This window comes from Abramis brama, assembly GCF_963993115.1.
Source record: "Abramis brama genome assembly, contig: SCAFFOLD_77, whole genome shotgun sequence".
NCBI lineage: Eukaryota > Metazoa > Chordata > Actinopteri > Cypriniformes > Leuciscidae > Abramis > Abramis brama.
In genome coordinates, this window is record NW_028155967.1 from 92,501 (window position 1) to 108,896 (window position 16,396).

Here is a 16,396-nt window from a genome sequence, read left to right on the forward strand (position 1 = left end):
CATGGGAGTTGGTTTATATCATTCATACTGACAAGCAGCCTTTGAGTTTCATGATTGGCAGCTGCCAAGACACTCCCTAGCAACCAAACAGAGTACCCTAGCAACCAAAATCCAAAGAGGGATATCTTCCATTCTGAATGTCACAGAGGCATGGGAGTTGGTTTATATCATTCATAGTGACAAGAAGCCTTTGGAATTGCATCATTGGCAGCTGCCAAGTAACTCCATAGCAACCAAACAGAGTACCATAGCAACCAAAATCCAAAGAGGCATATCTTCCATTCTGAATGTCACAGAGGCATGGGAGTTGGATTATATCATTCATACTGACAAGAAGCCTTTGGAATTTCATCATTGGCAGCTGACAAGCCACTCCCTAGCAACCAAACAGAGTACCCTAGCAACCAAAATCCAAAGAGGCATATCTTCCATTCTGAATGTCACAGAGACATGGGAGTTGGTTTATATCATTCATACTGACAAGCAGCCTTTGGAGTTTCATGATTGGCAGCTGCCAAGCCACTCCCTAGCAACCAAACAGAGTACCCTAGCAACTAACATCCAAAGAGGGATATCTTCCATTCTGAATGTCACAGAGGCATGGAAGTTGGTTTATATCATTCATAGTGACAAGAAGCCTTTGGAATTGCATCATTGGCAGCTGCCAAGTAACTCCATAGCAACCAAACAGAGTACCCTAGCAACCAAAATCCAAAGAGGCATATCTTCCATTCTGAATGTCGCAGAGGCATGGGAGTTGGTTTATATCATTCATAGTGACAAGAAGCCTTTGGAGTTTCATCATTGGCAGCTGACAAGCCACTCACTAGCAACCAAATAGAGTACCCTAGCAACCGTTTAGCAAAACGTATATCTCTGCATCAGAACATCGTATAGAGATGGGGGTTGGCTCATTAGTTTCAGTTGGAAAACAGTCTGTAAATATCACCATGGTAACTGTGTATTCACACCCTAGCAACCATTTAGAGCCACCTAGCAACCATATTGCAACATATAGAAGCCATATTTCAGCTCCACAACATCGTACAGACATGGTTGTTGGCTCATATGCAATCATGTACAACACCCTAGCAACCGAGTGGCGAGTTTTGCCACTGCAAGCACCACTTCACATTTTCTTCAGGAAATGTACATTCTAGTTAGTGGTGCTTGCTGAAAGTTAATTATTATTCCGAGACTAAAATTTCTATATGAAACTCCTCCTAGAGCTTTAACTCTACATACTCCAAACTCGGCTCAGACACTCAAACTGATCTGACTCGCATTGCTATATCTTTTCAGACTGATCGGACTTACGGTTTTCCTAAAAATGACGATCAAAACTCGGAAAAACTCCCATTGACTTGCATTGGGGAGTTCTAAAAACATTTGAATCCAAACTGCCGTTTTCACACACACAGACTCCAAAGGGCCTGACAGCCCTGCGTCTCTCCCTCTCTCTCTCCCTCAGAGGATTTATATTATCAAGCAACCAATAAGTAATGGCCTAAAATCTTCATAGCCACACCATAGCAACCAGTTTCAGCACCCTAGCAACCACTAAGAGCTCCCTAGCAACCACCCTAAACCAAAAATTTTTTTTTTTTACATTTTTTTGTATTTTTTAACGCAATATTACACTCGTGGCCTTGCGATATTGCTCCATGCTTGTGCCTATTCGGCCATAGGCACGAGGCCGCAGGCCGAGTGCCGTACTGAAGGCACTCGTTATTAAAGATTTTAAGAACTCTATAAAAACTCCATAGTAACCATCTTTGACAACTACCAACCACCTAGTAACACCATAGCAACTACCAAAAATACCTTAGCAACCATCTTGAACACCCTAGCAACATCTAGAAATGCTCTAGTAACCACCAAATATACCCTAGCAACCACCCAGAACACCCTAGCAACTGCCTAGCAACCCCCCAGAACACCTAGCAACTGCCTAGCAACCACCCAGAACACCTAGCAAACAGCCAGAACACCCTAGCAACTGCCTAGCAACCACCCAGAACACCTAGCAACTGCCTAGCAACAACCCAGAACACCCTAGCAACCGCCTAGCAACACCATAGCAACCACCCAGAACACCCTAGCAACCGCCTAGCAACCACCCAGAATACCTTAGCAACCGCCTAGCAACACCATAGCAACAACTCAGAACACCCTAGCAACTGCCTAACAACCACCCAGAACACCCTAGCAACCACCCAAAATATCCTAGCAACCGCCTAGCAACCACCCAGAACACCCTACAACCGCCTAGCAACCACCCAGAACACCCTAGCAACCACCCAAAATACCCTAGCAACCGCCTAGCAACCACCCAAAAGACCCTAGCAACCACCGAAAATATCTTAGAAACCGCCTAGCAACTACCCAAAAGACCCTAGCAACCACCCAAAATGCCCTAGCAACCGCCTAGCAACCACCCAGAATACCCTATCAACCACCTAAAATACCCTAGCAACCACCTAAAATACCCTAGCAACCGCCTATCAACCACCCAAAAGACCCTAGCAACCACCCAAAATATCCTAGCAACCGCCTAGCAACCACCCAGAACACCCTAGTAACCACCCAGAACACCCTAGCAACCGCCTAGCAACCACCCAGAACACCCTAGCAACCACCCAAAATACCCTAGCAACCGCCTAGCAACCACCCAAAAGACCCTAGCAACCACCGAAAATATCTTACAAACCGCCTAGCAACTACCCAAAAGACCCTAGCAACCACCCAAAATACCCTAGCAACCGCCTAGCAACCACCCAGAATACCCTAGCAACCACCTAAAATACCCTAGCAACCACCTAAAATACCCTAGCAACCGCCTATAAACCACCCAAAAGACCCTAGCAACCACCCAAAATATCCTAGCAACCGCCTAGCAACCACCCAGAACACCCTAGTAACCACCCAGAACACCCTAGCAACCGCCTAGCAACCACCCAGAACACCCTAGCAACCACCCAAAATACCCTAGCAACCGCCTAGCAACCACCCAAAAGACCCTAGCAACCACCAGAAATATCCTAGCAACTGCCTGGCAACCACTCAGAATACCCTAGCAACCGCCTAGCAAAAAACTTTCTGGTCCAAACTTTCTCAAGCCAACTTAAAGTTTGTCTCGACGAACTTTCGCATCTAGTTAAGTTGGCTTGAGAAAGCCAACATATTGAAATCCTATTTAAACTTATTATTAAGTTGGCTTGAGAGAGCCAACATATTGAAATCCTATTTAAACTTATTATTATTATTCTTCTTACCAAAAAATTACACTCAATCTCCTCCTAGAGCTTTAACTCTACATACTCCAAACTCGGCTCAGACCTTCAAACTGATCTGACTCGAGTTGCTATATCTTTTCAGACTGATCGGACTTACGGTTTTCCTAAAAATGATGATCAAATCTCGGAAAAACTCCCATTGACTTACATTGGGGAGTTCTAAAAACATTTGAATCCAAACTGCCGTTTTCACACACACAGACTCCAAAGGGCCTGACACCCCTGCATCTCTCCCTCTCTCTCTCCCTCAGAGGATTTATATTATCAAGCAACCAATAAGTAATGGCCTAAAATCTTCATAGCCACACCCTAGCAACCAGTTACAGCACCCTAGCAACCACTAAGAGCTCCCTAGCAACCACCATAAACCCAAAAAAAACCTTTTTTTATATTTTTTTTATTTTTTAAAGCAATATTGCACTCGTGGCCTTGCGATATTGCTCCATGCTTGTGCCTATTCGGCCATAGGCACGAGGCCGCAGGCCGAGTGCCGTACTGAAGGCACTCGTTATTAACTCCATATAAACCATCTTTGACAACTACCAACCGCCTAGCAACACCATAGCAACCACCCAGAATACCCTAGCAACCGCCTAGCAACACCATAGCAACCACTCAGAACACCCTAGCAACTGCCTAACAACCACCCAGAACACCCTAGCAACCACCCAAAATACCTTAGAACACCCTAGCAACACCATAGCAACCACTCAGAACACCCTATCAACCACCCAAAATACCTTAGAACACCATAGCAACCACCCAGAACACCCTAGCAACCACCCAAAATACCCTAGCAACCGCCTAGCAACCACCCAAAATACCCTAGCAACCATCCAAAATATCCTAGCAACCGCCTAGCAACCACCCAGAACACCCTAGTAACCACCCAGAACACCCTAGCAACCACCTAGCAACCACCCAGAACACCCTAGCAACCACCCAAAATACCCTAGCAACCGCCTAGCAACCACCCAGAACACCCTAGCAACCACCGAAAATATCTTAGAAACCGCCTAGCAACTACCCAAAAGACCCTAGCAACCACCCAAAATACCCTAGCAACCGCCTAGCAACCACCCAGAATACCCTAGCAACCACCTAAAATACCCTAGCAACCGCCTATAAACCACCCAAAAGACCCTAGCAACCACCCAAAATATCCTAGCAACCGCCTAGCAACCACCCAGAACACCCTAGTAACCACCCAGAACACCCTAGCAACCGCCTAGCAACCACCCAGAACACCCTAGCAACCACCCAAAACACCCTAGCAACCGCCTAGCAACCACCCAAAAGACCCTAGCAACCACCAGAAATATCCTAGCAACCGCCTAGCAACCACTCAGAATACCCTAGCAACCGCCTAGCAAAAAACTTTCTGGTCCAAACTTTCTCAAGCCAACTTAAAGTTTGTCTCGACGAACTTTCGCATCTAGTTAAGTTGGCTTGAGAGAGCCAACATATTGAAATCCTATTTAAACTTATTATTATTATTATTATTATTCTTCTGACCCTAAAAATTTCTATATCAAACTCCTCCTAGAGCTTTAACTCTACATACTCCAAACTCGGCTCAGACACTCAAACTGATCTGACTCGAGTTGCTATATCTTTTCAGACTGATCGGACTTACGGTTTTCCTAAAAATGACGATCAAAACTCGAAAAAACTCATTCAAAAACTCCCATTGACTTACATTGGGAGTTCTAAAAAATTCAAACCGACGAAAATTCAAATCAAAATACCTTGAAGACTAAACCAAACTGCCGTTCTATATACTATATTAGCCAATGAGACTCATTTAAACTAATGAACTCTAAACTCAAAACGTGTGTGTGTGAGAGAGAGAGAGAGAGCGTGTGTCTATGTGTGAGTGTGTGTGTGTGTGTGTGTGTGTGTGTAAACTCAAATACTCGTACACACTCATTTAAACTTATAAACTCTTAACTCAAAAACGTGTACACTTATAAACTCTAAACTCATATAAACTCTGAGTGTGTGTGTGTGTGAGAGAGAGAGTGAGTGTGTGTCTATGTGCGTGAGTGTGTGTGTGTTTGTGTGTGTGTGTGTGTGTGTTAATGAGCTTGTCTGTGTGTGTGTGAGTGTGTGTGTGAGAGAGATAGTGTGTGTGTGTGAGAGAGAGTGAGAGTCTGTGCGTGCGTGCTTGTGTGTGTGTGTATGTCGAAAATTTAAATCTAAACACCTTGAAGACTAAACCAAACTGCCGTTCTATATACTATATGAGCCATTGAGACTCATTTAAACTAATGAACTCTAAATTCAAAACGTGTGTGTGTGTGTGTGTGTGTGAGAGAGAGAGAGAGAGCGTGTGTGTCTATGTGTGAGTGTGTGTGTGTGTGTAAACTCAAAAACTCGTACACACTCATTTAAACTTATAAACTCTTAACTCAAAAACTTGTACACTTGTAAACTCTAAACTCATATAAACTCTGAGTGTGTGTGTGTGTGTGAGAGAGAGTGTGTGTCTATGTGCGTGAGTGTGTGTGTGTGTTAATGAGCTTGTCTGTGTGTGTGTGAGTGAGTTAGTGAGTGTGTGTGTGAGAGAGATAGTGTGTGTGTGAGAGAGAGAGAGAGTGAGAGTCTGTGCGTGCGTGCTTGTGTGTGTGTGTATGTCGAAAATTTAAATCTAAACACCTTGAAGACTAAACCAAACTGCCGTTCTATATACTATATGAGCCATTGAGACTCATTTAAACTAATGAACTCTAAACTCATACACTTATAATTAGAATAAGTGTATGAGATTAACTAATTAACTTATAAACTCATGAATTCATAGACTTATAAACTATTAAACTCATAAATTAATAAACTCTGAACTCTTAAACTCATTTAAACTTATAAACTCTAAACTCATTTAAACTTATAAACTCAAAACTCAAAATCTCATACACTTATAAACTCTAAACTCATAAACTCTTGTGTGCGTGTGTGTGTGTGTGTCTGAGTGAGTGTGTGAGCGAGTTAGTGTGTGTGTGTGTGTGTGTGTGTTTATCTATCTATTAACTTATCTATCTATCTGTCATAAACTTCAAACTACTGTAAACTACTTTAAACTTCAAACCACTTTAAACTTCTTACGTTTAAAGCTCCCAGCTCCCAAGCAACTCCATAGCAACCAAACTTGAGTACCCTAGCAACCGTTTTGCAAGACCTATATCTCTGTATCAGAACATCGTATAGAGATTAGGTTTGGCTCTTTTGACTCATGCTAGCAAACAGCACTTCCAACATGCTACACATGCTAGCAGTGAATAGCTACATGCTAATAGCGATTAGTTAAGTGCTAAATCATGCCAAGATCATGCAAACAACTATATCAAAACTCCATAGTAACCATCTGTGACAACTACCAACCACCTAGCAACACCATAGTAACCACCCAGAACACCCTAGCAACCGCCTAGCAACCACCCAGAACACCCTAGCAACCACCCAAAATACCCTAGCAACCGCCTAGCAACCACCCAAAAGACCCTAGCAACCACCAGAAATATCCTAGCAACCACTCAGAATACCCTAGCAACCGCCTAGCAAAAAACTTTCTGGTCCAAACTTTCTCAAGCCAACTTAAAGTTTGTCTCGACGAACTTTCGCATCTAGTTAAGTTGGCTTGAGAGAGCCAACATATTGAAATCCTATTTAAACTTATTATTATTATTATTATTATTATTATTATTCTTCTGACCCTAAAAATTTCTATATCAAACTCCTCCTAGAGCTTTAACTCTACATACTCCAAACTCGGCTCAGACACTCAAACTGATCTGACTCGAGTTGCTATATCTTTTCAGACTGATCGGACTTACGGTTTTCCTAAAAATGACGATCAAAACTCGAAAAAACTCATTCAAAAACTCCCATTGACTTACATTGGGAGTTCTAAAAAATTCAAACCGACGAAAATTCAAATCAAAATACCTTGAAGACTAAACCAAACTGCCGTTCTATATACTATATTAGCCAATGAGACTCATTTAAACTAATGAACTCTAAACTCAAAACGTGTGTGTGTGTGTGAGAGAGAGAGAGAGAGCGTGGGTGTCTATGTGTGAGTGTGTGTGTGTGTGTGTGTGTGTGTGTGTGTGTGTAAACTCAAAAACTCGTACACACTCATTTAAACTTATAAACTCTTAACTCAAAAACTTGTACACTTATAAACTCTAAACTCATATAAACTGAGTGTGTGTGTGTGTGTGTGTGTGTTTGTGTGTGTGTGTGTGTGTGTGTGTGTGTGTGTTAATGAGCTTGTCTGTGTGTGTGTGTGTGTGTGTGTGTGAGTGAGTTAGTGAGTGTGTGTGTGAGAGAGATAGTGTGTGTGTGTGTGTGTGAGAGAGAGAGTGAGAGTCTGTGCGTGCGTGCTTGTGTGTGTGTGTGTCGAAAATTTAAATCTAAACACCTTGAAGACTAAACCAAACTGCCGTTCTATATACTATATGAGCCATTGAGACTCATTTAAACTAATGAACTCTAAACTCAAAACGTGTGTGTGTGTGTGAGAGAGAGAGAGAGAGAGTGTGTGTCTATGTGTGAGTGTGTGTGTGTGTGTGTGTGTGTGTGTGTGTGTGTGTGTGTAAACTCAAATACTCGTACACACTCATTTAAACTTATAAACTCTTAACTCAAAAACTTGTACACTTATAAACTCTAAACTCATATAAACTCTGAGTGTGTGTGAGAGAGAGAGTGTGTGTCTATGTGCGTGAGTGTGTGTGTGTGTGTGTGTGTGTGTTAATGAGCTTGTCTGTGTGTGTGTGAGTGAGTTAGTGAGTGTGTGTGTGAGAGAGATAGTGTGTGTGTGAGAGAGAGAGTGAGAGTCTGTGCGTGCGTGCTTGTGTGTGTGTATGTGTATGTCGAAAATTTAAATCTAAACACCTTGATATGGTATGGCAAGCCGTTCAGGAAATAATTCATGTGTATTGTGTGAATATGGATTGGTTCACTGGTTGAATGTATGGTTTAATGACAAACGCATTGGTTTATAATACATTGGTATAACCAGACATATACTGGTTTAGATACATCGGTCTGATCAAGTGTACATGGGTTTGTTCCTTTATACACTGGTTTATTCAAGTATACATTGGGCTCCTCAAATATGCATTGGTTTCCTCAACTATATATTGGTTTAGATACATCGGTTTCCTCAACTGTATATTGGTTTAGATACATCGGTTTCCTCAACCATATATTGGTTTAGATACATTGGTTTCCTCAACTATATATTGGTTTGTATATATTGGTTTCCTCAACTATATATTGGTTTCTTCAGTTATACATTGGTTTCCTCAACTATATATTGGTTTAGATACATTGGTTACCTCAGATATATATTGGTTTCCTCAACTATATATTGGTTTCTTCAGTTATACATTGGTTTAGATACATTGGTTTCCTCAACTATATATTGGTTTGTATACATTGGTTTCCTCAACTATATATTGGTTTCTTCAGTTATACATTGGTTTCCTCAAATATATATTGGTTTCTTCAGTTATACATCGGTTTCCTCAACTATATATTGGTTTAGATATATTGGTTTCTTCAGTTATACATCGGTTTCCTCAACTATATATTGGTTTAGATATATTGGTTTCTTCAGTTATACATCGGTTTCCTCAAATATATATTTGTTTGTATACATTGGTTTCCTCAACTATATATTGGTTTCTTCAGTTATACATTGGTTTAGATACATTGGTTTCCTCAACTATATATTGGTTTCTTCAGTTATACATTGGTTTAGATACATTGGTTTCCTCAACTATATATTGGTTTGTATACATTGGTTTCCTCAACTATATATTGGTTTCTTCAGTTATACATTGGTTTCCTCAACTATATATTGGTTTCTTCAGTTATACATCGGTTTCCTCAACTATATATTGGTTTAGATATATTGGTTTCTTCAGTTATACATTGGTTTCCTCAACTATATATTGGTTTCTTCAGTTATACATCGGTTTCCTCAACTATATATTGGTTTAGATACATCGGTTTCCTCAACTATATATTGGTTTCCTCAACTATATATTGGTTTCTTCAGTTATACATTGGTTTCCTCAACTATATATTGGTTTCCTCAACTATATATTGGTTTCCTTAACTATACATTGGTTTCCTCAACTATATATTGGCTTCCTCAACTATATATTGGTTTAGATACATTGGTTTCCTCAACTATATATTTGTTTAGATACATCGGTTTCCTCAACTAAATATTGGTTTAGATACATCGGTTTCCTCAACTATATATTGGTTTGTATACATTGGTTTCCTCAACTATATATTGGTTAAGATACATTGGTTTCCTCAACTATATATTGGTTTGTATACATCGGTTTCCTCAACTATATATTGGTTTAGATACATCGGTTTCCTCAACTATATATTGGTTTAGATACATTGGTTTCCTCAACTATATATTGGTTTAGATACATCGGTTTCCTCAACTAAATATTGGTTTAGATACATTGGTTGGCTCATACATTGGTTTAGATACATTAACGTTTGTTAATTTATACATTTGTTTGTCAAAATACATGTTGGCTCAAATATAAATTGGTTAGGACACATTGGTTTGCTGGTGAGTTGATGGGGTTATCACAACTGTTTTCTACATGTTAAAATATTATTTTATTACTTTAAACAAGAGGTATAACTAAAAGAGTGTATAGAGTCCACATCATTTGCCTAAGTATTTTAATTAATATACACTCCTTAACATATTGATTCATCCAAAGTGTATTTCCTTGAGTGATTTCTTTTTTACTTATGTGAAATTGTCAGGGTATTGTCGGGAGTAAGTCGTACACAATAATAAATTAAAAACACAGACACAAAGAAGAAGTAGGAGTTTAATAAAAACATTTATGATCAGGCCTGTTCATTTTTGCTACAATTAAAGCATTTGTATATTCTGATCATTTCTTTTTTAATGTATGCATAAAGTGTGCTGGTTTTATGCATTCATGAGCAAAAAAAAAAAAGATAATTTAATTATATATGTTAAAAATATCTTTAGAGGACCTTGAGTATTTGAGATGTTTCTTCCTATGAGCATTGGAGGAAGATTGCACAACTGGATAATTTGAGCTGACAATTATGGCAGATACGGTAAAATACGGTATATCCAAAATATAAGTAATAGCAGACAATTAAAGGAATTATAATAAATTCTATTTTTAAGCAATTGAGGAAATTATGATAAATTATATTTTTAAGCAAATACAAGCAAATAGGATGAACACATACTGAGAATTGAGGAATATAGAGGAGAGGTCATATGTCATACAAGGCCTGCAGGAAACAGTACACGAAGAAGTGGGCTAAGGGTTGTTTTTGCATATCAGTATTATAAAAATCAGCATTATGCCAAAGTGAATTCAAGCGTGTGCCTGTACTACTATAATCTTTTTCATTGTAGATCCATACCATACTCATAATCCGTAGCTGACATAATTATTGTCTTTATATTATTCCTAGGTGACGGGTCAGACTAAGAGTGGTTCATAAACCCTTTATGTTACAAGCAAAAACAAGGACCATGAGAGGGTCGCTTCCCTGCACCTTGGGTCAGGGATAGGTCTCTCACTGTCGTGTGCGCCTACGGGCCGAACGGCAGTGCAGAGTACCCGGCCCTCTTGAAGTCTCTGGGAGGGGTGCTGGAAAGTGCTCCGACTGGTGATTCCGTCGCTCTACTGGGGGACTTCAACGCCCACGTGGGCAGCGACAGTGAACCTGGAGGGGTGTGATTGGGAGGAACGTCTCCCTGGATCTGAACCCGAGTGGTGTTCTGTTATTGGACTTCTGTGCTAGTTACAGCTTGTCCATAACGAACACAATATTCAAGCATAAGGGTGTTCATCAGTGCACGTGCACTTTGTGGTCGTTTCATCTGACCTCCGGCCATATGTCTTGGACACTCGGGTGAAGAGAGGGGCAGAGCGGTCAACTGATCACCACTTGGTGGTGAGTTGGATCCAATGGCGGGGGAGGAAGCTGAACAGACTCGGCAGACCCAAATGAACTGTGAGGGTCTGCTGGGAACGTTTGGCAGAGTCCCCCGTCAGAGAAATCTTCAACTCCCACCTCCGGCGGAGCTTCGACCGGATCCCGAGGGAGTCTGGAGATTTTGAGTCCGAGTCGACCATGTTCTCCACCTCCACTGTCGACACGGCCGCTCTGAGCTGTGGCCATAAGGTCTCCAGTGCCTTTCGAGGCGGCAATCCCTGAATCCGGTGGTGGACACCAGAAGTAAGGGATGCCGTCAAGCTGAAGAAGGAGTCCTATCGGGCCTGGCTGGCTTGTGGGACCCCTGAGGCAGCTGACGGGTACCGGCAGGCCAAGTGGACTTTCGAGGATCCCACCGACACATCTTCCATTGAGGAAGCAGAGGCCGAGGGCTCGGAGGTGGACTCGTCCATCACCCAAGCTTAAGTCACCGAGGTAGTCAAGAAGCTGGATGTTGTCAACATCTCTGGATGTTGTGGGGCTGTCTTGGCTGACACGCCTCTGCAACATTGCGTGGCGGTCGGGGTCAGTACTTTTAGGCTGGCAGACCGGGGTGGTGGTCCCTCTTTTTAAGAAGGGGGACCGGAGGGTGTGTTCCAACTACAGGGGGATCACACTTCTCAGCCTCCCCGGGAAAGTCTATGCCAGGGTACTGGAGAGGAGAATTCAGCCAATTGTAGAACCTCGGATTCAGGAGGAACAGTGCGGTTTTCGTCCCGGTTGTGGAACATCATGGGAGTTTGCCCAACCAATCAACATGTGCTTTGTGGATTTGGAGAAGGCATTTGACTGTGTCTCTCGTGGCTGTGTCCTAGTTCAAGTATCTTGAGGTCTTGTTCACGAGTGAGGGAAGGATGGAACGGGAGATTGACAGACGGATCGGTGCAGCTTCTGCAGTAATGCTTTCGATGTACCGGTCTGTCGTGGTGAAGAAGGAGCTGAGCTGCAAGGCGAACCTCTCGATTTACCGGTCAGTCTACATTCCTACTCTCACCTACGGTCATGAGCTGTGTGTCATGACCGAAAGGACAAGATCCCGGATACAGGCGGCCGAAATTAGCTTTCTCCGTAGGGTGGCTGGGCGATCCCTTAGAGAGAGGGTGAGAAGCTCGGTCACTCGGGAGGAACTCAGAGTAGAGCCGCTGCTCCTCCACATCGAGAAGGGGGCCAGCTTGAGGTGTCTCGGGCATCTGTTGCAGATGCCTCCTGGACACCTTCCCGGAGGAAGTGTCTAGGGAGAGGGAAGTCTGGGCATCTCTGCTTAGACTCCTGCCCCGCGACCTGGCCCTGGATAAGCCAAACATCTTAATATATATATATATATATATATATATATTTTTTTTTTTTTTTTTTTTTTCTAATTGCTCTTGAACATGCATCACAAAAGTTACTTAGAGTTTATCCATACTTCCAAGGGATCTAAATACAGTACATGGCCGTACAATTTGACATTTCCCTTTGGCATAATGCTGCTTTTTATAATACTGATATGCAAAAACAACTCTTAGCCCACTTCTTCGTGTACTGTTTCCTGCAGGCCTTGTATGACATATGACCTCTCCTCTATATTCCTCAATTCTCAGTATGTGTTCATCCTATTAGCTTGTATTTGCTTAAAAATATAATTTATCATAATTTCCTCAATTGCTTAAAAATAAAATTTATTATAATTTCCTTAATTGTCTATGCGATTACTTATATTTTGGATATACTGTATTTTGTCATATCCGCCATAATTGTTAGCTCAAATTATCCAGTTGTGCAATCTTCCTCCAATGCTTATAGGAAGAAACATCTCAAATACTCATAAAAGTATTTTTAACATATATAATTCAATTATATATATATATTTTTTGGCCATGAATGCATAAAACCAGCACACTTTAAGCATACCTTAAAAAAGAAACTATCAGAATATACAAATGCTATAATTATAGCAAAAATGAACAGGCCTGATCAAAAATGTTTTTATTAAACTCCTACTTCTTCTTTGTGTCTGTGTTGTTAATTTATTACTGTGTACGACTAACTCCCAACAATACCCTGACAATTTCACATGAGTAACAAAGAAATCACTCTAGGAAATACACTTTGGATGAATCAATATGTTAAGGAGTGTATATTAATTTAAATACTTAAGCAAATGATGTGCATTCTATACACTCTTTTAGTTATACCTCTTATTTAAAGTAATAAAATAATATTTTGACATGTAGAAAACAGTTGTGATAACTGTATACAAACCAATATATAGTTATAATATATAGTATAATATATAGTATAATATATAGTTGAGGAAACCGATGTATCTAAACCAATATATAGTTGAGGAAACCGATATATCTAAACCAACAAATAGTTGAGGAAACCGATGTATAACTGAAGAAACCAATATATAGTTGAGGAAACCAATGTATACAAACCAATATATAGTTGAGGAAACCGATGTATAACTGAAGAAACCAATATATAGTTGAGGAAACCAATGTATAACTGAAGAAACCAATATATAGTTGAGGAAACCAATGTATACAAACCAATATATAGTTGAGGAAACCAATGTATCTAAACCAATATATAGTTGAGGAAACCAATATATAGTTGGGGAAACTGATGTATCTAAACCAATATATAGTTGAGGAAACCAATATATAGTTGAGGAAACCAATATATAGTTGAGGAAACCGATGTATCTAAACCAATATATAGTTGAGGAAACCAATGTATAGTTGAGGAAACCAATATATAGTTGAGGAAACCAATGTATCTAAACCAATATATAGTTGAGGAAACCAATATATAGTTGAGGAAACCAATATATAGTTGAGGAAACCAATGTATAGTTGAGGAAACCAATATATAGTTGAAGAAACCGATGCATCTAAACCAATATATAGATGAGGAAACCAATATATAATTGAGGAAACCAATGTATCTAAACCAATATATAGTTGAGGAAACCAATATATAGTTGAGGAAACCAATATATAGATGAGGAAACCAATATATAGTTGAGGAAACCAATATATAGATGAGGAAACCAATATATAGTTGAGGAAACCAATGTATCTAAACCAATATATAGTTGAGGAAACCAATATATAGTTGAGGAAATCAATATATAGTTGAGGAAACCAATGTATAGTTGAGGAAACCAATATATAGTTGAGGAAACCAATGTATCTAAACCAATATATAGTTGAGGAAACCAATATATAGTTGAAGAAACCGATGTATCTAAACCAATATATAGTTGAGGAAAACAATATATAGTTGAGGAAACCAATGTATAGTTGAGGAAACCAATGTATAACCGAAGAAACAAATATATAGTTGAGGAAACCAATATATACAAACCAATATATAGTTGAGGAAACCGATGTATCTAAACCAATATATAATTGAGGAAACCAATGTATCTAAACCAATATATGGTTGAGGAAACCGATGTATCTAAACCAATATACAGTTGAGGAAACCGATGTATCTAAACCAATATATAGTTGAGGAAACCAATGCATATTTGAGGAGCCCAATGTATACTTGAATAAACCAGTGTATAAAGGAGCAAACCCATGTACACTTGATCAGACCGATGTATCTAAACCAGTATATGTCTGGTTATACCAATGTATTATAAACCAATGCGTTTGTCATTAAACCATACATTCAACCAGTGAACCAATCCATATTCACACAATACACATGAATTATTTCCTGAACGGCTTCCCATACCTTGAAGACTAAACCAAACTGCCGTTCTATATACTATATGAGCCATTGAGACTCATTTAAACTAATAAACTCTAAACTCATACACTTATAATTAGAATAAGTGTATGAGATTAACTAATTAACTTATAAACTCATGAATTCATAGACTTATAAACTATTAAACTCATAAATTAATAAACTCTGAACTCTTAAACTCATTTAAACTTATAAACTCTAAACTCATTTAAACTTATAAACTCAAAACTCAAAAACTCATACAGTGTGTGTGTGTCTGAGTGAGTGTGTGAGCGAGTTAGTGTGTGTGTGTGTGTGTGTGTGTGTGTGCGTGTGTGTGTGTATGTGTGTGTGTGTGTTTATCTATCTATTAACTTATCTATCTACCTGCCATAAACTTCAAACTACTGTAAACTACTTTAAACTTCAAACCACTTTAAACTTCTTACGTTTAAAGCTCCCAGCTCCCAAGCAACTCCATAGCAACCAAACTTGAGTACCCTAGCAACCGTTTTGCAAGACCTATATCTCTGTATCAGAACATCGTATAGAGATTAGGTTTGGCTCTTTTGACTCATGCTAGCAAACAGCACTTCTAACATGCTATACATGCTAGCAGTGAATAGCTACATGCTAATAGCGATTAGTTAAGTGCTAAATCATACCAAGATCATGCAAACAACTATATCAAAACTCCATAGTAACCATCTGTGACAACTACCAACCACCTAGCAACACCATAGCAACCACCCAGAACACCCTAGCAACCGCCTAGCAACACCAGAACACCCTAGCAACTGCCTAGCAACCACCCAGAATACCCTAGCAACCGCCTAGAAACACCATAGCAACCACCCAGAACACCCTAGCAACCGCCTAGCAACACCATAGCAACCACCCAGAACACCCTAGCAACTGCCTAGCAACCACCCAGAATACCCTAGCAACCGCCTAGCAACACCATAGTAACCACCCAGAACACCCTAGCAACCGCCTAGCAACCACCCAGAATACCCTAGCAACTGCCTAGCAACCGCCTAGCTACCACCCAGAATACCTTAGCAACACCATAGCAACCACCCAGAACACCCTAGCAACCGCCTAACAACACCCTAGCAACCGCCTAGCAACCACCCAGAACACCCTAGCAACCGCCTAGCAACACCATAGCAACCACCCAGAACACCCTAGCAACCGCCTAGCAACCAACCAGAACACCCTAGCAACCGCCTAGCAACACCATAGCAACCACCCAGAACACCCTAGCAATCGCCTAGCAACCACCCAGAATACCCTAGCAACCGCCTAGCAACCAACCAGAACACCATAGCAAC